Consider the following 23,398-nt stretch of genomic DNA (forward strand, 5'->3'; position numbering starts at 1 on the left):
TCTGTTCATTCTGATCATTACCTCACTATGGTATTACAAAAGCCATTGAGGATTTTACTGAACTGTTTGGTACTAGGTGAGCTTTTTGTGTTTTTGCTTTTGCTATTTGAGCTTAGTAGGAATCTAAACAACTTTCCCATCAGATTTTATGTGCTCCTACTGGACTAATAGTATTGTGAAATTTGGAAGTGTTGATACTGGTTTTTCTGTTTTTCTGTTACTATGGGTTATTTTCCTGAGAAGATGGCTCAGAAAGTTGTCACACATGCATTGAATGTAGAAGCTTTGCATCCAGCATCAAATGCCGCTAGGATTGATCCTCAAGCTCCAGGACTCTAGATATAACCCAAATCCCCACCTCCAAAAGGTAATTATACAATATAATTTTGGATAACTAGTTTTTTTTTTTACTAATTAGGTTTATTATTTGCAATAGAACCACACTTTGCAGTATTTAGAATATTGAGGGACTGCATGTGGTGCCAGAGGTCAGTGTGCAAGGTAAGCACCCTATCCACTGTACTATCACTCTGGACCTTACCAACATGCTTTTAAGATTAATATACCCTTTTGCATGTATTGGAAAAGAGTTCTTTATTAACATTTTCATTTAAAATATATATCACAGTTTAGGGCTGGATCGATAGCATAGTGGGTAGAGTTTTTGTTTTGCATGTAGCCGACCCCCCAGATTTTATCTCTGGCATCCCATGTAGTCCTCCAAACCTGTCAGGAGTAATTTTCTTATTTTTTTTGTTTTTTTGTTTGTTTGTTTTTGGGCCACACCCAGTGACTCTCAGGGGTTACTCCTCGCTTTGTGCTCAGAAATTGCTCCTGGCTTGAGGGACCATTTGGGATGTCGGGGATTGGGGATCGGACACCCTACTGCTGTGCTATTGCTCCGGCCTTATGTCAGAAGTAATACCTGAGTGCAGAGCCAGAAGTAATCCCTGACTACCACCGGGTGTGGCCCCAAACCTTATTTTATCACAGTTTATTAATCCATTCTTCCACTGTTGGGTTTTAGAGTTATTTTCAGGTTTTTACTTTTCTGAATAAAGTTGCTGTAAACATCTTTGAGAGATTTGTGTGTGTGTGTGTGTATGTGTGAATACATATATATTCAGGTAAATGGTGGGGGGGTTGGGCCAGGCACCAGTAACCTCCAGTAGTGGTTACTACTGGCTCTCCTTGTGGGCTCAAGGGACCCTATGTGATGCCAGGGTTTAAACTTGGGTTAGCTTTGTATAAGGAAAGTGTCCTACCTCTCTCTGCCCCTCTTGAGTAAATATTTGAGTAGGTTTGATGCGTAAAAAGTATATGTTTCATTTTACAAAAAATTAAAGTCAGGGCCCAGAGAGATACTACAACAGGTAAGTGCTTGCTTTCATGTGACCTACTCAGGTTTAAATCCCAGCATCACATATGATCACTTAAGTATCACCAGGAGTGATCTCTGAGCACAGAACTAAGACTAATCTCTCAGCACCAATGGATATAGCCCAAACTGCCCTTCTTATAAGAAAAGATTAAATTATCACTAAAAGTTGGAATTATTCATTGTGTTAGAATTTTTCAGAGAAATATCCAATAGAAAGGAGGTTTGATGTGAGGTATGAATCCCATGATTCTGAAGACTGAGAAGTTGCATGATCTATACACTATGAATTCCTTTTTTAAAATATAAAATCTTTATTTAAGCACCATGATTATAAGCATGACTGTAGTTGGGTTTCAGTCATAAACAGAACACCCCCCTTCACCAGTGCAACATTCCCACCACCACTGCTCCCCCACTCCCAATCCTTGCCTATATTTGGTCTACTTCTTTCACTCATTAAGATTGTCCTGATAGTTGTTAGTGTAGTTAATTTCCCTAACTACACTCACCACTCTTTGTGGTGAGCTTCATATTGTGAGCTGGTCCTTCTGGCCCTCATCTCTATTTTCTCTGGGCATTATTATTATTATTAAAGACTAGTGTCTTTAATTTTTCTTAAAACCCATAGATTACACTTATGAATTCTATAGCTTTCATTTTGTTTGTTTTTGTTTTGGGGCCACAATTAGTGGTACTCAAGGGTTACTCCTGGCTCTGCACTCAGAAATCACTCCTGGCAGGCTCAGGGGACCATCTGGAATGTCAAAGATCTGACCTGGGTCAGTCACATGCAAGGCAAACACCCTACCCACTGTGCGAATAATCACTTCAGCTCCTCTAGTAGCTTTTTAAAATTGTTTCAGAAATTTTTCCCCCCCCTCATTAGGGTTCCAGATGGGGTCTGGGATAGGGCCTCTAGGTCACCTTGTTGCATGCAGTTGTTTCCAGTGGTCATTCAGCTCTAAGCCTGAAACTTTCCCTAGGACTTCAAAACATAAAGCCATGCATGGATCAGCTGAATAGTTCAGGAGTTAAGCACTTGGCTTGCATGAGACTGATCTTAATTAGGTCTTCAGCACCATTGTTGGTCCCCTGAGCACTGCCAGTAGTGACCTTTGGACACAGGGCCAGGAGTAAGCTCTAAGCACCCCCCACGCCTCCACCCCCCCAAAAAAACAAAGACAAATTACTAAGAACCACAGAGGGCCTAGTGATAGCACAGTAGGTAGAGTGTTTGCCTTTCATGCAGCAGATCAGGTTTGATTCCCAGTATTCCATATGTCCTCCTAGGCTGCCAGTAGTAATTTCTGAGCACAGAGCCAGAAATAACATCTATGCATAACCAGGTGTAAGCCAAAACTCAAAAGCAAAAATGAATAGTCATTTCATTTCTGAATGAATTCAACATCACTTTATTTTTGGTTTGAATGTTTCTGTTTCTCTTTCTGCCACCCCTGCCAGGAACTCTAGTACAGTCTGGAACAGATATGGTTAGAATGGACAAGATTGATGTATTTTTGAGTTTTAGGGAGAAGACATTACAAATGAAGACATTAGATTTGGCTCTGCTTTGTTTCAAAGATGTCCTTAAGTATTGCAAAAGTTGCCTTCCATTCCAAGTTTTTTTTTGAGAGATTTTATTCTGAAAAATAAAATCACTCTTTAGATGGTGAGTTTCACTGATTGATATTCAAGTTTTAACCAGCCTTAGATTTTTTAGCAATTATAATATGATATCATTTTTACATCTTGCTAAATTTGATTTATTAAAATTTTGTTAAGACTTTTGAGTTCATGCTCATAAAGGATAGTGAACTGTAGCTTTTCTTTTTTTGTAACATTTATGTTTGGTTTTGTTGTCAGATTCATTTTTCTCAGAAAATGAGTTAGAAATTATTCTTTCTGGGGCCGGCGAGGTGGCACTAGAGGTAAGGTGTCTGCCTTGCAAGTGCTAGCCTAGGAAGGACCGCGTTGATCCCCCATGTCCCATATGGTCCCCCCAAGCCAGGGGCAATTTCTGAGCAGACAGCCAGGAGTAACCCCTGAGCATCAAAAAAGAAATTTTTTTTTTTGGTTTTTCGGGCCACACCCGGCGGTGCTCAGGGGTTACTCCTGGCTGTCTGCTCAGAAATAGCTCCTGGCAGGCACAGGGGACCATATGGGACACTGGGATTCGAACCAACCACCTTTGGTCCTGGATCAGGATTCGAACCAACCACCTTTGGTCCTGGATCGGCTGCTTGCAAGGCAAACGCTGCTGTGCTATCTCTCTGGGCCCCAAGAAATTATTCTTTCTGTCTTTTCTAAAATATAAAATAGTCTGAGGATATCTGTTATTCCTTTCTAAAATATCTAATAATGTTGACCAGTGGAATCTTCTAGAACTGTAATGGTTTTTTGTTGGGAAAGTTCCTTTTTTTTCTTCTCCCCCCCCCCTTTATTTACCAGTACTTTTTTGTCTAGGTTTTTGGGTCACACCCAGCAGTGCTTAGGACTTACTCCTGGTTCTGTGCTCAGGGATCACTTTCAATGGCTCAGGGGATCACATGGAATGCCTGGGTCTGAACCCTGATCTGCTGCTTACAAGGCAAGTGCCCTACGTGCTTACTCCTGGAATTGCACAGGGAATTTCCCAGGCTAAACCCTCGATATTTGTGGCATGTAGTGCCAGGGGTTGAAATAATGGCTCAGAACATAGGCCTGGGTTCTGGCATTTATTAATGTAATATCAAGACATATGATGACTGATGTAAAATCACATGCCTTTATTCATTTTTCAGATTCACTTAAAAAGTCAGCATTCATTCTAAATACAGTCTATTAGAGTACAGGTATTAAAACAGATCTTAAATACCTGCCCTATACCTGTCATTTAGATGCAAAAATGAATAAAAACTAAGTCACTGAAAGCAAATCAGTGTTATGGTAGGTAAATTATACCTAAGATAGAGCTTTAAAAAATGAATATAATCCTTCTTGATATTACACCAAGAAGATCACAGTATAAAGGAAGTATAACACAAGCATAAGCATACAATAAAATTGAGCATGCTCTAACAGACCCATATGCTTTGCCATTTTACATCAAAATACCCTGGGGTGCAGGCTGGACTGCTTGTATTTTCTTTCTACAACCACTCCTTTCATGATCTCATTTGGTGTCATAGCTTTAAATGTCAATTGTATGTTGATGACTCCAATTTTTTTTCTCCAGCAGATGTCTCTACCAAACTCCAGATTCAGACTCCACTAACAACCTGACTTTTCTCCTTTAAAAATTAATAAGTTTCTCAAACACAACAAAATTCAAAACCAAACTCCTAATATTTACCTCCATATCTGCTCCCTCAATAAATGTCATTATTTTATTCAGTAATACCTCCATCTAGAGATGTCATTGTCAAGGTTTCTTGTTTCTCTCTTTTATTTTATTCATCATGAAACCAGAATCTCTGGGAAGTGGTTGAGAAAGTGGTCCTGAATCAGACCACTTTCCATCACCCACCCACCCACTACAATCTTGCTTTAAACTAGCACGTTTTCCAAACAGGATTTTTATCATGTCCCAACAGTCTAAAACAAAATGTAACTATAAGATTACAACTAAGATCCAGTCAGTTACCATATCACACTCTCCAGTGTCTTCCTATTTAATTCCTAAAAAAAGTCTTCACAATGGCCTTCAAGATTTTATAAGATCTATTTCCTTTCTCCACTGTATTTCCTTTCAAAATATGATCTCTACTACTATTCTTTCTTCTCACTCTTTTCTACCCACATGGGTTTCCATAAAATTTCTCCAATATCGTTGTCTGTTTTTTTACTTTTAGACCACACTCAGCAGTACTCACAGGTTTCTCCTGGCTCTGTGCTCAGAAATCACTCCTGGCAGGCTCTGGGGACTATCTGGGATGGCAGGCATTAAATCAGGGTCAACCACATACAAGGCAACCACTCTACTGGCTGTGGTATTGATCTGGCCTCACATTTTAGATTTTTATGAGGGGAGGTTAATACTTTGCTATCTACTTTTTTTTTATAAATAAAAATGCATTTATGACTCTAAAGTTCATAAAGTTCTAGTTTCATAACTTATGACATGATTAGACAGGCATATTTTAAAGGATATTTATTTTATAATGGATTTTTATTACTCAAATCCATAAGATGATAGAATAAAAAAGTTCCCCCAAAATGACAGCTAAAGCCTACTTTTCAACTTAAAGTCTGAACTCTGTAGAAAATAAATGCTAGTGACATAACACAGTGGATTGTAGAAACATACTAAAGTAGGGGGAAAAGCACTGAAAAATATCTAAATTTTTATCAATTGACTACTGTCAAACCAACACTATGCTATATTAACTATTACATTTCTGAATAATTCAATAAAGTCATGAAGAGTAGGTAATTATACCTAATAAGCTGATTTGGACTATATTATTGATTTTTTAGTCTTTAGTGGGATATTTTTATACTTTCATTATCTTTAATTTGATTTATAAAGCTGAAGATATTGCACTTTCTTATTACGTTTGTCAGAGTTAAGTATTGAATATTAAAAACAGGCAATAAGCAGAGCAATTAAACATTCATTTATTTAACAAATATTTGACAATCTTTTATAAACAAGAAATATAATTTGATTTGGGATTCCAAATGACAAAATCAGATAGCCATCTCCCTTTTTAAAAATAACCATGAGGGGGCCGGAGAGAGATTACAGCAATAGGGCTTTTGCCTTGCACACAGCCAACCTGGGGAGGACCCAGGTTCAATTCTCAGAATCCCATATGGTCCCCAGGGCCTGCCAGTGGCGGTTTCTGAGCGCAGAGCCAGGAGTAACCACTGAGCACTGCCAGGTGGCCCAAAACCAAGCAAGCAAGCAAACAAAAACATGAGGAATATATTGATCTATAGTGGGGAAAATAAAGTTTGCGAACATGTGTATATTATACCCTACCTTAATCAAGACAAAAGTTGAGAATACACCAAAATTCCTATCAAAACTATACCATTTCCATTTCTTTGATGTATAACTATTGATGAAAACTTGGTTGAAAGTTATATCTGTCTCAACAGCTATTTCTTTTTCTTTCTTTCTTCTTTTTCTTTCTTTCTTTCTTTCTCTTTCTTTCTTTCTTTCTTTCTTTCTTTCTTTCTTTCTTTCTTTCTTTCTCTCTCTCTCTCTCTCTCTCTCTTTCTTTCTTTCTTTCTTTCTTTCTTTCTTTCTTTCTTTCTTTCCTTCTTTCTTTCTTTCTTTCTTTCTTTCTTTCTTTCTTTCTTTCTTCTTCTTTCTTTCTTTCTCTCTCTCTTTCTTTCTTTCTTTCTCTCTTTCTTTCTCTCTCTCTTCTTTCTTTCTCTCTCTCTCTCTTCTTTCTTTCTTCTCTCTTCTTTCTCTCTCTTCTCTCTCCTCTCCCTCCCTCCCTCCCTCCCTCCCTCCCCCTCCCTCCCTCCCCCTCCCTCCCTCCCTCCTTCCTTCCTTCCTTCCTTCCTTCCTTGCTTCCTTCCTTCCTTCCTTCCTTCCTTCCTTCCTTCCTTCCTTCCTTCCTTCCTTCCTTTCTTCCTTTTCTATTTTGGTTTTTGAGTCACACCCGCCAGCGCTCAGGGGTTACTCCTGGCTCCACGCTCAGAAATCGTTCCTGGCAGGTTTGGGGGACCATATGAGATGCTGGGATTCGAACCACCATCCTTCTGCATGCAAGGCAAACGCTCTACCTTTATGCTATCTCTCCGGCCCCGTTCAACAGCTTTTTTTTTTTTTTTTTTTTTTTTTTTTTGGTTTTTGGGCCACACCCGGCGTTGCTCAGGGGTTACTCCTGGCTGTCTGCTCAGAAATAGCTCCTGGCAGGCACGGGGGACCATATGGGACACCGGGATTCGAACCAACCACCTTTGGTCCTGGATCAGCTGCTTGCAAGGCAAACGCTGCTGTGCTATCTCTCCGGGCCCTCAACAGCTATTTTTAAGATTCTTTATGTTGGAGTGAACTTAGCCTACAAACCAGTACTTGAGACACCCTGTTTTTACAAATACATAAACATTTATACCCATAATATTTTAAATTTTAAGTTCTAGAAAAGGCCACATTGCAAGGGTCTCTTTCACTTAGCAATCCTAGTCATTGGAGAATTTATCCTCAGAAGCAAAAACCTGGAGCCGGAGAGATAGCACAGTGGTAAGGGCGTTTGCCTTGCATGCAAAAGGATGGTAGTTCGAATCCTGGCACCCCATATGGTTCTCCGAGCCTTCTGGGGGTGATTTGTGAGCATAGAGCCAGGAGTAGCCCCTGACCACAACTGGCTGTGACCCAAAAACCAAAAATAAAAAGAAGCAAAAATCTAGATGATCTTTGACAGCTGCTATTTATTATAACATAAATATGCAAGTAACCCAAATTGCTACAATTCTAAAAGTCCATTGAATCATGAATTTCTTGTAATGTCATTCATATCATCACTAAAAATCAGTATTATCAAGACTGTCAGGGGCTGGAGTGATAGTACAGTGGGTAGGGCAACAGCCTTCCATGCAGTCAATTTTGGTTCAATCCCTGATACCCCAAATGGTCCCCTAAGCACTGTGACCCTTGAGCACCGATCTAGGAGTAAGCCCTGAGCACTGCCAGTCTGGACCTCCAAAAATACAACCAAAAGAGATTGCTTCAGAAATTTATTTTAAATGGCAGCATTTTTTTAGATGGCATTTACACTGAGATTACCAGCAATAAGAACTCACTTTTGATGCAGGATATAGTTCTTCTCAGCCCCTGAATTGTGGGATTAGCCTTCACCTGAGGAGTGCTCAAGACCCTCTAAGGCCACACCCAATAAAGTTTGAGGAACATGTGCTGCTTGCGTCTGAACCAGAGTTTTACTGCATGCATGTGCCCTAACCCATAACCTATCTGGATCATCCTGGTGACTTTTTAAGTAGTAATATGCTTTTGCTCAACAAAACAAAAAGCAGTAACAGATTCAACCCTTAAAATTCTTGAGCAGATTCTTAAGCCACTGCAACTCTTCCCCAAACTCACTCTTTTGCCATTGTATATTTCTGAACTTTGTTCACCTAGATGTAAACTTTGTTCACATAGATAATTGATATATACCTTATTCACCTCAGAATAATCACAGCATATTTCTGGAGTTTTTTCCCAAACACATATGCACATTTCTCTCCCTAGAATCTTAATTCCCCAAGTGTCTGCTTAAATGCTCCCTGTTCTCTATCTAGCATATTCCTGCCCAGTAGCCCAGTCATTTGTGGGACATAGAGAACATTTGCTTGGTCATAAATGATATAAAATTACCTGCAACACAGCTATCTGCACAATTAAAAATATGATGAGAGTCTCACACCAAGGCCTCTGTGAATTGCCAGTGGGAATCAGCTATCCCTTTCCTTTCTTAGAGTTAATACTCAATCTCATGATGCTTATACTTTTGGTATTCAATACAAAAACTGGACTGAAGCACAGAATTAAGAAAGAAAACTCAAAAATAAAGATTATTTTTTCACAGAATGAAAAGAAATTCAATCAAATCCAGTTGTAATACAATTTGTGTTTTAAAACAAAGGGTTATTTCTTATCCATATGCCTTTATGCTCCATAAGATTAGGAATATATTAGATCCCCAATTAATATTTTTCTAAAGAGTGATTAAGTGAATGAGAATATGTCATATTCTTAGCACTTTGGTAAAAGTTGGGCACTCTGTCAAGAAATCTAAATACATATAAAAGGGAGCAGACATATAAGAAAATACTTTCTGGGCCAGAGAGATAGCATGGAGGTAAGGCATTGCCTTGCATGCAGAAGGACATTGGTTCGAATCCCGGCATCCCATATGATCCTCTGAGCTGCCAGGAGCAATTTCTGAGTGTAGAGCCAGGAGTGACCCCTGAGAGCTGCCAGGTGTAACCCAAAAACAAAACAAACAAACAAACAAAAACTTTCTATATAGTATGTGAATCAATTGAGGTAATTTCAAGGCACAGAGATAGCTCAGAATGAACAATAGAAATATAAGTCAAAGAAGAGGAAAATTGGAAAAACTTTGCAGATACTCAGATTGCTGCTTAGGAGAGCAGCATGAGAAAATTGCATATGCAAAATAAATAAGTACTTTAGTCTAACAAGAGCATGAAATATATAAACTACCAGGTATGTGTTTCAGCTGTAGAATGCATATCTCATGTATGTAAGACCCTGTGTTTGATCCTTATCACTAGTGGGGAAAATGGTTTTCTTTCTAATGCTTTCAGGAGAGTGTACAGTCCTGAGAGAGGTCAGAGGTGAAGCACAAACAGTTTTGCAATCCAATTCAAGAAAGTGGGTTCTAGGTAGATGGAAAACAAGAACTGGATACAGCAAAGGATCTTCAACAGAATACAGACTGGACAGCAAGATCAATGGTGTGCAAAACTGCAGAATAATCATGAAATTTTTGGTACTCAACACTGAGCACATAATAAAATGGAAGAAATAGAAATAAAAACAAAGGATTGTGACTAGGGATATAGGTCAAAGAGTTGAGTGTATTCTCAGATGGAGAAGCAAGCGAGCCTGGATTAAATCCTTGGCCTTAAATATCTTTTAAATATTGCTAGGAGTGACCCCTGAGCAATGAGTTAGGGGGTAGTCCCTAAGCACCTCCAGGTGTCATCAAAATGTAAAAAAACAAAAACAAAAACAAAAATAGAAGCAAGAGATTTGATGGAATAAAGTGACATATGGAGTTGTGTGTACATTTACCACCTTTTGTGGTAAATGCACAAGATAGATGGAAAAATGTGCATTCTCTTTAAATACTTAAATGACATTCTATAGATAGGGGCTAATATATGGCTAAAAGTGGACTGGGATGAATTAAACATCTCCCAGTATAAATATGAAATAGTGGATTATTAGTCAGGTATTAGGGCTATTGGGGCTGATAGTTAGATATATGCACGGTAGTCTTTAAGGATAAAACACTTTTCGTCCTGAAAAAGTCAACTACAATAACTGAAAAAAAAAAAAAAGAACTGAGAAAAAAATGGCTGCAGGGAGTAGGAAGTACTGGAGACACTGGAAAGTTTTAACTGAGTGAAAGGAGAGCTACTTCTACTACTAAGCATGACACATTGTTCAGCACAATAGAGGTTCTTTGGATTGGATGGGATGAAACCCTTAACACTCATTAATATGGTTCTTGAAAACCTATTCCTTAGTGTTGACTAAGATTCAGTAGTATAGATAACTCCCCAGACTAGAACACCATGCATGAGCTATGTGATCACTTTCTACTAAAAAAAATCATGACCAACCCTTGGCATTAGAATACAGAACTCAAGATTATGAATCATTGTCTATGTTTGTACATGTGGGGGGGGTTGTACTATGAAAATGCCAAACCAGAGATGACATAGGAATAGTTGTGAACACTTTGGTGATGGCGGTGGGTTTGCAGTAATTTGGTATATCAAAACTATATACTTTAACACAAAGAAAAGCCAGCATTTTAGGCCCTGACCTTGCAGTCTCGGTCTTAGGGTCAAGTTCTCTGGAGCCTTCTTGGGATAGGACAGGCCTAGTCTTTGCCATGTTAGAGTTCTATCTACTCACACCTGCTTCAGTCCAACCTGTGACCCATTTCATAGAGAAGCTGCAGCAGCAGCAAACCTATTAGTCCCAAGACAATGTGGTGCTTTTAGCTATATCCTAATGATATAGCTGTGTAGCAGATGGCCAGGAAATATCTCCTGTCCCTACTGATAGCCCAGTAGGAACAAAAGATTAGATTGAAAAATTGTATAGAAATCCACTAAGTTCAATTAGCAAAAGCAATAACACAGAAAACTCAACTAGCACCTAACAGTTCAGCAAATCCTCAAACAATAACTTCAGTGTCACCATTATGAGATATATGTTGTAACAGAAATATAAAGTAAATTATTTTGTGCCTGCTATGGGGGGCATGTCAAGGGGAGTGGGTAACTTGGGACATTAGTGGAGGGAAGGTCATACTGGTGATGGGATTGGTGGTGAAATATTGAATGCCTGAATTGACAAGTAACTTCGTTAATCATGGTATTTAAATAGTTTCAATGGGGGAAAAACATTCACACTATTATAGCCATGTTATTTAAAGTATTATAATAATAAATACAGTTTTTTAAATTAAGAAAGATTACCTTACTTGCAAGTGAAGAATCCACTTGGGTTGGGGTACTGAAATTTAAAACTGGGTATAGGTGTATATTCCTTATTAGTGGATTCTAGAAATGAGAAAATAAAACCGTTGACTTTAGGTAGTAACGAAATTGAGGCAAAAGACAGACTGAGGTAACAGATTCGAAGGGGTATACAGAATAAAAACCAGATTACAGTGAAAATGGATATAAGAAGATTCCCCAGGACTACAGTATACAGAGAAATGAGCCATAGAGACCCATGATTGGTTCCTAACACAGCTTGAAGCATCTGACAGTACTACTGATTAAAATTCCTTCTGCCCCTCTGCATCCTCAAAAAACGTATTCACAAATATTTGAGGTTTGGAAAGTAAAACTTTAAAAACATTTTGTTAAAAGGGCAAAGAAGATTAAAACCAACCTATTCTAAGAGATTTCATTGTAAGTAGCTAATAAATGACAGAAGAAAATTTTAATTTGTTATAGGGAAGAAAAGAAAAAGTAAGTTGCATATTGCTTTTTATACAGTTTATCTTTAATTCCAGAAAGTAAGTTTCTTTTCCATAAATCACATTATAAAGTTCAAAATTAATAATAAATGTATCTAGTATTTTGTGATTTGTGCATGTGTGTGTCTATATCTGGGCAACAGAGGTACTATGTTTGAGCCAGGATCTAGGTTTCCTGAGTAGTTGAAGCCAATTAAACAATGCAATAACCTAGCAAAATTCTTCATAATGTTTCTTACTTATTTTTAAACATTTTTTGGGGGGAGGGAGGAAGGAGGCAGCTAGCACAGATACGAATATACTCTACCCATCTACATCTCCATAACACCATCATAACTTGCAGACAAGAGGATCACATGGATTCTTTGTGACATAATAGCTAATATGAAGTTTTGTCTTTGTTTTGATTTGGTTTTTAGGGCCTCTCCAGTGGTGCCCAGGGTTTTCCAGAACCTCCTGGTGGTGGTACTAGAGGGGACATATAGTGCTAGGGATTGAAATTAGTGTTCCAGCCCTATCAACTGTCTTCCCATATATTGTTGTTTTTCTGTGAATATATCCCTGGCAAAAGAAGAGAGTTGTGTACTAGAGTAATGGCCACTCAAATATCACTCAATTGATACATTGTCTTAAGAGAAGGAAAGAAAATGCATTTGTTGACTTCATTGTGTGTGGTGGTTTGGGAAGTGGAATGAGTGATGTATGCCTTATCTTGGTGCTGTTAGAACATATACTGGAAAAGATATTTCAGGTCTGGCATCCTACTGGTTATAGAATTCTAATCTAGCATAAACTCTCTAGTTCATGATGTTGAGATGGTATGCTGAAGTTTAGGCCCCACCTTTTCATATATCATAATTACGCTTTCAACTCTTCATAAAGAAAACACTTATAAGAGAATTATCTTGAGATTTGATTTATTGTGTCCATATACATGTATATTTTGTATATTTTTATAATTTGGAAGTCATACTTAAAAGTGTTGAGAGGCTTCATCAAACACAGTGTTTAAGAATTGTTTCTGGGGCCAGAGAGATAGCACAGTGGTAGGGCATTTGCCTTGCATGCGGCCAACCCAGGACGGACCTGGTTCGATTCCTGGTATCCCATATGGTCCCCTGAGCCTGCCAGGAGCGATTTCTGAGCACAGAGCCAGGAGTAATCCCCTGAGCGCTGCCAGTGTGACCCAGAAACAAAAAAAAATGTTTCTGGTGTCACTGGGGGGGTGTGTTACAATGCAGCAGTGGGGCATCCTGCATGAAAAACATGCAATCCAGCCTATTGAGCTATCACACCTGTTTCCATATATAATATATGTGAAGCTTCCTGGAATTTGGAAAAATTGTAATGCAGTTGGAAGAGCCAGGCTCTTGCTTTGTCCCACAAATCCACATCTGAGTTGAATCCCTTATGAAGGCTTCTGAGGTCACTCTTACTGCCTGTAACTAATACAGGTTATCTTGCCCCTGGCTTGGAAGGAGGGCACCTCCACACTTTGGCACATCTGCCCCTTTAGATTATTCTCCAAATGTTAACAGCTGCATCTGGGCCTGCCAAGGGGGTACTTTAGCAACACAAAAAGCCTTTCATCACAATTCTCTATGCTATTTGTGATGTTTGAATTCTTTTGCTGGCACCATTATTCTTGAGGTCACTTCTTGTTTGGCGCATGAGTTAAAGCTAGTTAATACCTCTTCTTGGATCACAATTATTTTGTGCACATGGACCTTGGACTATAAGCACATAAAACAGAACTTTGGCAAAATGATCTTCCAGAAGTAATGAGAATACCAGAGCCATCCAACACAAACCTGCTTTTCAATAAGTGGCATACAAGATTTAGATTTCAATGTCCTATCCTTCATATTTTAAATTTTCATCCTACTTTAAGTCTGACTAGTTTCTTTCATCTTTTTTTTTGGGGGGGGGTTTGGGCCACACCCGGCAGTGCTCAGGGGTTACTCCTGGCTGTCTACTCAGAAATAGCTCCTGGCAGGCACGGGGGACCACATGGGATACCGGGATTCAAACCAACCACCTTTGGTCCTGGATTGGCTGCTTGCAATGCAAACGCCGCTGTGCTATCTCTCCGGGCCCTCATCCTATTTTTTAATGAATAGAAAAAACTATTAGTGAGATCATAAGTTTAGTGGTTTTTTTAAGTGTGTGCTTGAGGGTTATTGATTTATTCAGTTTGCACCCCTTGGTGATACAAATGAAAAAGGATATCAAGTTTACTTAGATGTTAACAGGTTTTCCCCTTTTTGGCTTCTGTGCAATTAATTAGGACAACAGCGGAACCTTTCATGAAAGTTGTGTCTTTAGGCTTACTTCATGTTCTTTCATATTAACAGCCCTAATTTCTTTGTTCCTCCAATTCTGTATCCAATCAAAGTGCAAAATAATTTTCTAATATTAAGATTATGACATATTTCATATGCTAGAACATCTTACCCACTTCAAGTTAATTTTGAAATTGAGGGTGAGGTGGGAAGAATAAGTATATACATGATTCTTTGAAGTCACTCTTATGAAAGTCAACAAAATGGAATCAAGAGATCCAGACTCTAACCATCTAAACTATAAATAGGCCAGTTATACTGGCAAGCTGGGGGGGGGGGGGAGGGTGGTGGTTATATGAAGGACTTTGTAAATCACAATGTTATCAATAAAATAACTATTTAAGAAGAGGGAGGACTGGAGTGGAAAAAAGCCACAGTTATCATTATAATTAATTTTAGAAATAAACAGTATTAAAAGTATTAAACAGTAATAAAAGGTATTGCATTTCTGATAGGGTATTAGCAGTTTGCTCCACATAATGCCTTTTTTGAGCCCAATATAAATTGGGACTTTGTCAACAAGAGTCTTGTTATTGAATAGGAGGAATCAGGTGAACAGATGGGAAGGTTCCATCACCAAGCTAATGTGAGAAATTGTAGGGGAGACTGTCAGGAAATTTTCTTGCACCTCCTTTTTTGTTATTGTTTTTGGGGTCACATCCAGCAGTGCTCAGGGGTTTCTCCTGGCTCTGTGCTCAGAAATTGCTCCTGGTAGGCATGGGGGACCATATGAGATGCCGGGATTCGAACCACCATTGTCCTGGATTGGCTGCGTGAAGGCAAATGCCCTACTGCCAAGCTATCTCTCCAGCCTCTTTCTTTCTTTTCTTCTTTCTTTCTTTCTTTCTTTCTTTCTTTCTTTCTTTCTTCTTTCTTTCTTTCTATTTTCTTCTTTCTTTCTTTCTTCTCTTTCTTCTTTCTTTCTTTCTTTCTTCTCATTCTTCTTTCTTTCATATTTCTTTCTTATCTTCTCTCTTTCTTTCTTTTCTTCTCTTCTTTCTTTTCTTTCTTTCTTTCTTTCTTTCTTTCTTTCTTTCTTTGTTTCTTTCTTTCTCTCTCTTTCTGTCTTTCTTTCTCTTCTCTCTTTCTTTCTTTCTTTCTTTTTCTTTCTTTCTCTTTCTTTCTTTCTTTCTTTCTTTCCTTTCTTTGTTTCTTCTTTCTTTCTTTCTTTCTTTTCTTTCTTTCTTTCTTTCTTTCTTTCTTTCTTTCTTTCTTTCTTTCTCTTTCTTCCTTTCTTCTCTTTCTTTCTTTTTTTTCTTTCTTTCTTTCTTTCTTTCTTTCTTTCTTTCTTTCTTTCTTCTTTCTTTCTTTCTTTCTTTCTTTCTTTCTTTCTTTCTTTCTTTCTTTCTTTCTTTCTTTCTTTCTTTCTTTCTTTTTTGGGTTTTTTTTGGGGGGGTCACACCTGGCAGTGCTCAGGGGTTACTCCTGGCTGTCTGCTCAGAAATAGCTCCTGGCAGGCACGGGGGACCATATGGGACACCGGGATTCGAATCAACCATCTTTGGTCCTGGATCAGCTGCTTGCAAGGCAAACGCCGCTGTGCTATCTCTCTGGGCCCTCCAGCCTCTTTCTTAAGCCTTTTGTTTGGCTATTGGTTTCTTGGCCACACTTGACAGTGTTCTGGGGAAACATCTGCAGTGCCAGATATAAAACCATGGTCAGCTGTGGTAAGACAAGTACCTTGCCCTCTACACTATCTCTCTGCCCCTTCCACTACCATTTTTATATTGATATTGTTAAAATCATTAACTACTTGCATTAACCCTATTCTTACAGAACAAGGCATTCATGACTGGTAAAAAAAATATGATCTGGAGTTTTACAAATTCTCTTTATTTTTTCCTTGTTTTATGAATCAAAAGGCAGAATTTATCAAAAGGCTACATCTTTCCTACAATGGCAAAATTAGACAAATGTCCATAGTTGACTGCTATTTACTGTGATATTATTACTAGTAATAATTATTGGTGTTATTAGTCTTAAATTATTATCAATTCCCTTCCTGCCAGCTTGCTCCTCAGCTTATCTACTACTGAATTTACTCTTCCAACACTTAGCGTTCAGGCTGTCTTCTCCTGATGGTGTGGGAAGGTGTGGTGAGCAATGGTATGAGATGACGTGTGGTGTGGTGGGAAGGTGAGGCATTATGTTCTATGGTGAGGCATATGGTGAGGTTAGAGGAGATACTTGAGATGAGGTGAAGAATAGTGAGGTCTGTGTTGAGGTATGTAGGGAGGCGTTATGAGATAGCATGTGATATATTGAGGTGTGGCGGCAGTTGCTGAGGTGTGTCATGGAATATGTGGCAAGATATGATGGGATATGTTGAGGTGTGGTAGAATGTGCTGGGGTGTGTAGCATAGTGAAATATGGTAGAAGATGTTAAGATGCATGAAGTGTGGTGAAGTATTCTATTTTTCTAAATGACTACACACACAGTGGGAATAACTATAACTTGCTCAAAAAAAAAAAACCTATTGTTGAGGTAGAGCAACCTATAGTAGAGCAGATAGGGTGCTTTCTTTGAAAACAGCTGGTTAGATTTGATCCTCTGTACCATGTGTAGTTCCTCTGTGCTCTGCAAGAGTGGTCCATGAGTGCTGAGCCAGGAGTGATCCCCGAATACCTCTGATGTGACTTAAAACCCCCAAATAAATATATAAATAATGACAGTTTTAAAAACTTATTGTTTACTAAAATAAAGGTCTAGCTTTTTGGCAGTATCATCTAGACTGGTGACACCTCTTGTAAAACAAATATATTCTATCTAATCTCTCTCTTTTTTTTCCTGTTTTTTTTTTGTTTGTTTGTTTTGTTTTGTTTTTAGGGGGAGCCCACATTCGGTGATGCTCAGGGGTTACTCCTAGCTATGCACTCAGAAATTGATTCTGGCTTAGGGGACCATATGGGACGCTGGGGGATAAAACTGCAGCCCATCCTAGGTTAGTGCATGCAAGGCAAATGCCCTACCACTTGTGCCACAGTTCTGATCCCTAATCTCTTTATTTAAGCTTTGAAAATAGCCAGGATTACCTGTTCTTTGATGTCTCATCAAATGTTAAAACCTAACATTTTAGTAACACAACTTTACAGATTATACCCAGGAGATATGTTCGAGCTTTTCTTAAAAAATCTTTTTGAGGGACCAGAGCTATAGCACAGCGGATAGGGCATTTGCCTTGCACACAGACAACAGTGACTTACTGGGATCGATCCCCAGCATCCCATATGGTCCCCCCTGAGCCTGCTAGGAGCGATTTCTGAGTGCAGAGCCAGGAGTAACCCCTGAGGGCCGCTGGGTAAAACCCAAAGACCCCCTCCCCAATTTTTTGAGGACTAGAGTGATAGCACAATGGTTAGGGCATTTGCCTTGCACAAAGCCGATCTGTGTTGGATTTCTAGCACTCTATAGTTTCCTGAGCCTGCCAGGAGTAATTTCTGATAGCAGAGCCAGTAATAACCCCTGAGCATTGCCTGGTAAATTCCAAACACATACACACAGATACAGACACACACAGACACACACACAGACACACACACAGACACACACACACACACACACACACGTTTTTGAGAAGCTATTTAGAAAATAAATTTTGGGGCCCGGAGAGATAGCATAGCGGCGTTTGCCTTGCAAGCAGCCGATCCAGGACCTAAGGTGGTTGGTCCCCCGTGCCTGCCAGGAGCTATTTCTGAGCAGGCAGCCAGGAGTAATCCCTGAGCAGCGCCGGGTGTGGCCCAAAAACCAATAAATAAATAAATACATTTTGGTTTTGTTTCTGTTTGGGGGTACATCTGGCTTGCTCAGGATATACTCCTGGTTCTGTTCTCAGGAATCACTCCCAGCAGGTCTTTGGAAACAGATGGGATGTCAGGATCAAACCTGGGTCAGTATGTGCAAGGCAGGCACTTTATCTGCTAACTATAGCTCCAATCTAAAAGATAATGTATTTTTAAAGCTGTTTTAGGTTTGCATAGAAATTTTCCATGTATCCCCTGCTCCCACTCAGGCTTAGGTACCCCCCTTAATAAAATCCTCCACCAGAGTGGTACATTTTTTTTTTTTTTTGGTTTTTGGGTCACACCTGGCAGTGCTCAGAGGTTACTCCTGGCTCCATGCTCAGAAATCACCCCTGGCAGCACGGGGGACCATTTGGGATGCTGGGATTCGAACCACCATCCTTCTGCATGAAAGGCAAATGCCTTATCTCCATGCTATCTCTCTAGCCCCAGAGTGATACTTTTATAATAGACCATGAACTTACATTAACACATAGAATACCTCAATCCATAGTTTACCTTTAGGTTTATTCTTGTTAACATACATTTTATGGTTTTGGACAAAATGTATAATGCATAATGAAACATCCATCATTAGAGTGAGATACAGAGCTTTTCACAGACCTAAAATTTTCTCTCTTCTCCTTCACCCTCCCCTTCACTTGAATATTATTACATGTAGCGATACAGTAGTTATCTCGATTGATCAAGGTATTGTTACTTAATTTAACGTTATTAATTTAAGGAGCCGGAGCGGTGGCACAGTGGTAAGTGGCTGACTTAGGATGGACTGCAATTCAATCTTCCCCGTCATCCCATATGGCCCCCCCAACCCAGGAGTGATTTCTGAACACATAGCCAGGAGTAATCCCTGAGCATCACTGGGTATGGCCAAAAAATGTTATTAATTTAAAAAGAATTCAAAGTTTTCAAGAACACTGATAACAAATAATGGAAATGAAAAAAACAGATTTTAAAAGAAAAAATACTGGCTATGCTGAGAAATCCCACCTAAATTAAAAGGAAAAAGTAATCTTGATAATTTAGACAAATTGAGATATTGTTAAGTGTACACCTCTGTGGTGCTGAGATCTCCACATCTTGACCACACCAATGAATACTTTTTGCTCTGCATAATAGACCTCCATTCTTTATGAATGGATAAGCAAGGAAGGAATTCTCTGGTCCAAACCACCAATCCTACCACATACAACTGCCTCCTGAGCTTGCAGCCTTGATTACTGTTCGAATCCCTCCTTCCTTTCATTGCCAATTAAATTGTATGCTTAAAGTTACCTTGTGTTTCTAAATCTTTGGCTTGAGTTCTGAGGAAACCTACCTGCTCAGGTCCAAGTTAAAATTTTGAGAATTGAATATCTTATTACAGATCTTGACAAACATTAATTATTTTACCATCTTCATAGTTTTTCCTTTTCAGAATGTCACATTGTTGGAATCAGCCACTTTGTAGACTGGCTTCTTTCACTTAGTAAGATTCACTAAAATTCTCTCCTTTCTTTTCATGACCTGGTAGCTCATTTCTTTATCAGCAGGCAACTGTTGTCTAGGAGTGCTGCAGTTTATTGATCTAGTCACCTACTGAAGAGCTCAGTTGCTTCATGTTTAGAAATTATGAATAAAGCTACTATTACAAATATTCATGTACAGATTTTTGTGTGGTCATATGCTTGCTTCTTCAGGTAAATACCAAAGAGCCATATTGAAGAATAAGTGGTATAAGAAACTGCCAAAATATTTTCCAAAGTGACTAAATCAATGTATGTTCTTGCCATCAATGATAAAGAGTGCTTGTCATTCCATATTTTTACTAGCCTTTGTTGTTTTCAATATTTTTGGATAGTGGCCATTCTAAGAGACAAAAATTAGTGCCTCATTGTTGTTTCAATTTGCATTAATTTTAATTTTGAATTTTGTCTCTTCCTACCTCTCTATAGATGAATTTTATTTTTTTGGTGCACTGTTCCTGCAGATACTGCAATACCAAGTCGATGCATGGAATGGACGGAGCAAGCTCCTATTCCAGTTCCTAGTGCCAAAAATCCATTTAATATATTGTTGTTGGATAGACGATGTATCAGATATTAAACTGATAAGAATAGATACTACACTTGATCTTAGCCAAAAGGCCAAGAAGCAATATATAGATGGATTTTAATTAGGAAAAAAACCAATACTTTCAGGAACAGGGCCAAGATAGTTGACTAGAAAATACTGGTGATACCTCCTCCCATGATCACAGCAAATCTACACCCAAATCTGGATTAATCTACTCAGAAATGGACCTTAATCCCTGACAAATAAATATGCTACAAAAATGCAGCACCAAGGAGCCGGAGGGATAGCATGGAGGTTGGGTGTTTGCCTTGCATGCAGAAGGATGGTGGTTTGAATTCCAGCATTCCATATGGTCCCCCAAGCCTGCCAGCAGTGATTTCTGAGCGTAGAGCCAGGAGTGACCCCTGAGCGCTGCTGGGTGTGACCCAAACCCCCCCCCCCCAATGCAGCACCAAGACATAGACAAATTCACCAGGAGGAACTTGTTACATAGCAACAAGAAGCATTAGGAAGCGATATCTAAGGATCATAACTTTACCCTGAGGACCTGGGGAAAAAAAAGCATTGCATGGGATATCCAGCACTCCAGTCTTGTACATGTAACACTAGAATGAGAGGCAAAAATATTAAGGGTATAAATAAGACTTGGAGTTGCTAATAGACACTATCTTAGCACAGCTTTGCTGACTACAGAGCTGATGGAGCAAGTTTGAGCAAAAGTATGAGAAAAGTCAACATAAATATTAGACCAAAAATACGGTAATATTAGATAAAATACAGTAAAAATATATATAATGAAGGGATCAACTGTAGAATAAACAAAAAGTCAAAATAAAATAAGTTCAATGGTAGAGTATTCATCATCTAAATAAGTAACAAAAAAAAAGAATTTAAAACAAAGATTAGGGGCCGGAGAGATAGCATGGAGGTAAGGCGTTTGCCTTTCATGCAGGAGGTCATCGGTTCGAATCCCGGCGCCCCATATGGTCCCCTGTGCCTGCCAGGAGCAATTTCTGAGCCTGGAGCCAGGAATAACCCCTGAGCACTGCCAGGTGTGACCCAAAAACCAAAAAAAAAACAAAAAAAAAAAAAAAACAAAGATTAGGTTGAATGGGATAATTTTAATATTACATAGGAGGACAGATAAAACAGAATTCTTATTTAAAAAAGTCATATCTGGGGCTAGAAAAATATTTGGGGGTTAAGGAATATGCCTTGCATGCAGCTGACTTTGGATCCACCTGTGGCACCAGATGGTCCTGAGCACCACCAGGAGAGATGTCTTAATACAAAATAGGGAGGAGCCCCTGAATATTGCCAAGAATTTCCACTCAAGTCCTTCTCCCTCTGAATAAAAAAAATTAACTGAGAATTTCCCTAAGTTGAGAAAGGAGTTAGATACTCTGATATAGAAAGTACAAAGTGTTTCAAACAAAATAAACAATAAAATAAAATAAAATGAACAAATGTACACCAAGACATACTATATTTAAAATGGCAAAATTCAGAGCTAGTGAAAAATTCCTAAAAGTAGCAAAAGAATAATAAAGAAATACATATAAGGGAATCCCCATAAGACACTCAGCAATTTTTTCCTTTGAAATTCTACAGGTATGCTAGACCAATAACAGCACTTGCTTTGTACATGACTGATCCAGATTCTATCCTCATGGTCTATCCCTATTCTATCCCTATAGTCCTTTGAGTATGACATAGAGTGATACCTAAGTGTAGAACCAGGATCACCCTAAGCATCACCAGGGGAGGGAGGGGGGAGAGGAAGAGAAGGGAGAAAGATAGGGAGGGAGGGTGGAAGGGAGGAGAAATTCACTAAGCATGAGTGGAAAAGGCTTCATACCAGGAATACCCTGTCCAACCAAGCTGTCACTCAGCAAAGTTGTCACTCAGTGAAGGAGAAATAATAGTTTTTCAAAAAAACACGATTTTTAGTTGCAGTGCATGCAGTGGGGTCAAATACCTTTTTTGTGGTGCTCACAGACTTGTCTGTGCTGTGACTGGAAATAATTGTAGAAACCACTTGGGGTCACCTGGGGTCACAGGCTGCAAAAACAACATTTTCAGCACATGTAACAATGTGAGAGATTGAACTCTCAGTCAATGCATGTGTTTTAAGCCACTGAGCCCTTTTTGTGCTTTTGTTGTTGTTGTTATTTGTTTGTTTAGAGGCCACATCTAGCAGTGCTCAGGGATAATTCCTGGCTCTGTGCTCAGGGATCATTACTGTCAGGGCTCAGGGGACTCTGGGTGCCAGGGATCAAGCGTGGTTGACGACATGCAAAGCAAACACCTTATTTACAATGCTATCACTCCTTATAAGCTCACCCTATGTGCTTTTAAATAATATTTTTATTCTAGATTTTCAAAAGTCACTCCAAATTTTTGCTTCAGATGATACCAGGTAAAAACTCCTTCAATCTTACACTTTCCTTCTACTCAGCCACTGAACTTATATTTTCATTTGCGTTATTCCTTTTGTCTCATTTGACCTCTTGATCAAAGCTTGTTTAGAAGCAAACTTTATTTTAAATTTCCTTTGATACTTTACTCTTTTCACCTATTTATTCTATGTTGTATTCATATGATACTATATATTATTGAACAATAAACTATATATACATAATAATTATGTAGACTATTATATCTTGCTCTTCAAATTGTTCATTTATTTATTTTTTTTCTGTGCACCGTTCCTGGAGGTACTGCAATACCAGGTCGATGCATGGAGCAGACGGAGCAAGCTCCTCTTCCGACTCCCAGCTCCAAAAATCCATTTAATATATTGTCCTCGGATAGAGGACATATCAGATATTAAACTAATAAGAACAGATACTACACTTGATCTTACCCAAAAGGCCGAGAAGCGATCTAATTGTTTATTCTTAAATGTTTATGCCAAATGATTATGTTTTGGGTCAATAAAAAGAAAGAGGATGGAAGAAAAATTAACACTTAAAAAACTTTTTTATACTGAGGACTAGAGGATTTTGAAATCACTGATCAAATATGGAAGTGAAAATTGACCCTGAAAGCCACAGTTTATCAGTTTTGCATGTCACCCCAACTCCACAAGCTGGATAGACTTAACCAGTTTCTTTAGCTGGATGTGCTTT

General features: G+C 38.8%; 2 non-coding genes across 2 annotated transcripts; both read right to left on the bottom strand.

The window, feature by feature from the left end:
• Positions 1-20,159: 20,159 nt before the first annotated feature.
• Positions 20,160-20,350, bottom strand: LOC126016808 (U2 spliceosomal RNA). Its single transcript, XR_007498521.1, has one exon. It is a non-coding gene; the product is annotated as a U2 spliceosomal RNA (small nuclear RNA).
• Positions 20,351-22,962: 2,612 nt separating this feature from the next.
• Positions 22,963-23,153, bottom strand: LOC126016803 (U2 spliceosomal RNA). The gene has a single exon (XR_007498516.1). It is a non-coding gene; the product is annotated as a U2 spliceosomal RNA (small nuclear RNA).
• Positions 23,154-23,398: the final 245 nt, after the last annotated feature.

The sequence above is a fragment of the Suncus etruscus genome, chromosome 8 (assembly GCF_024139225.1).
Source record: "Suncus etruscus isolate mSunEtr1 chromosome 8, mSunEtr1.pri.cur, whole genome shotgun sequence".
NCBI classification, from domain to species: Eukaryota; Metazoa; Chordata; class Mammalia; order Eulipotyphla; family Soricidae; genus Suncus; species Suncus etruscus.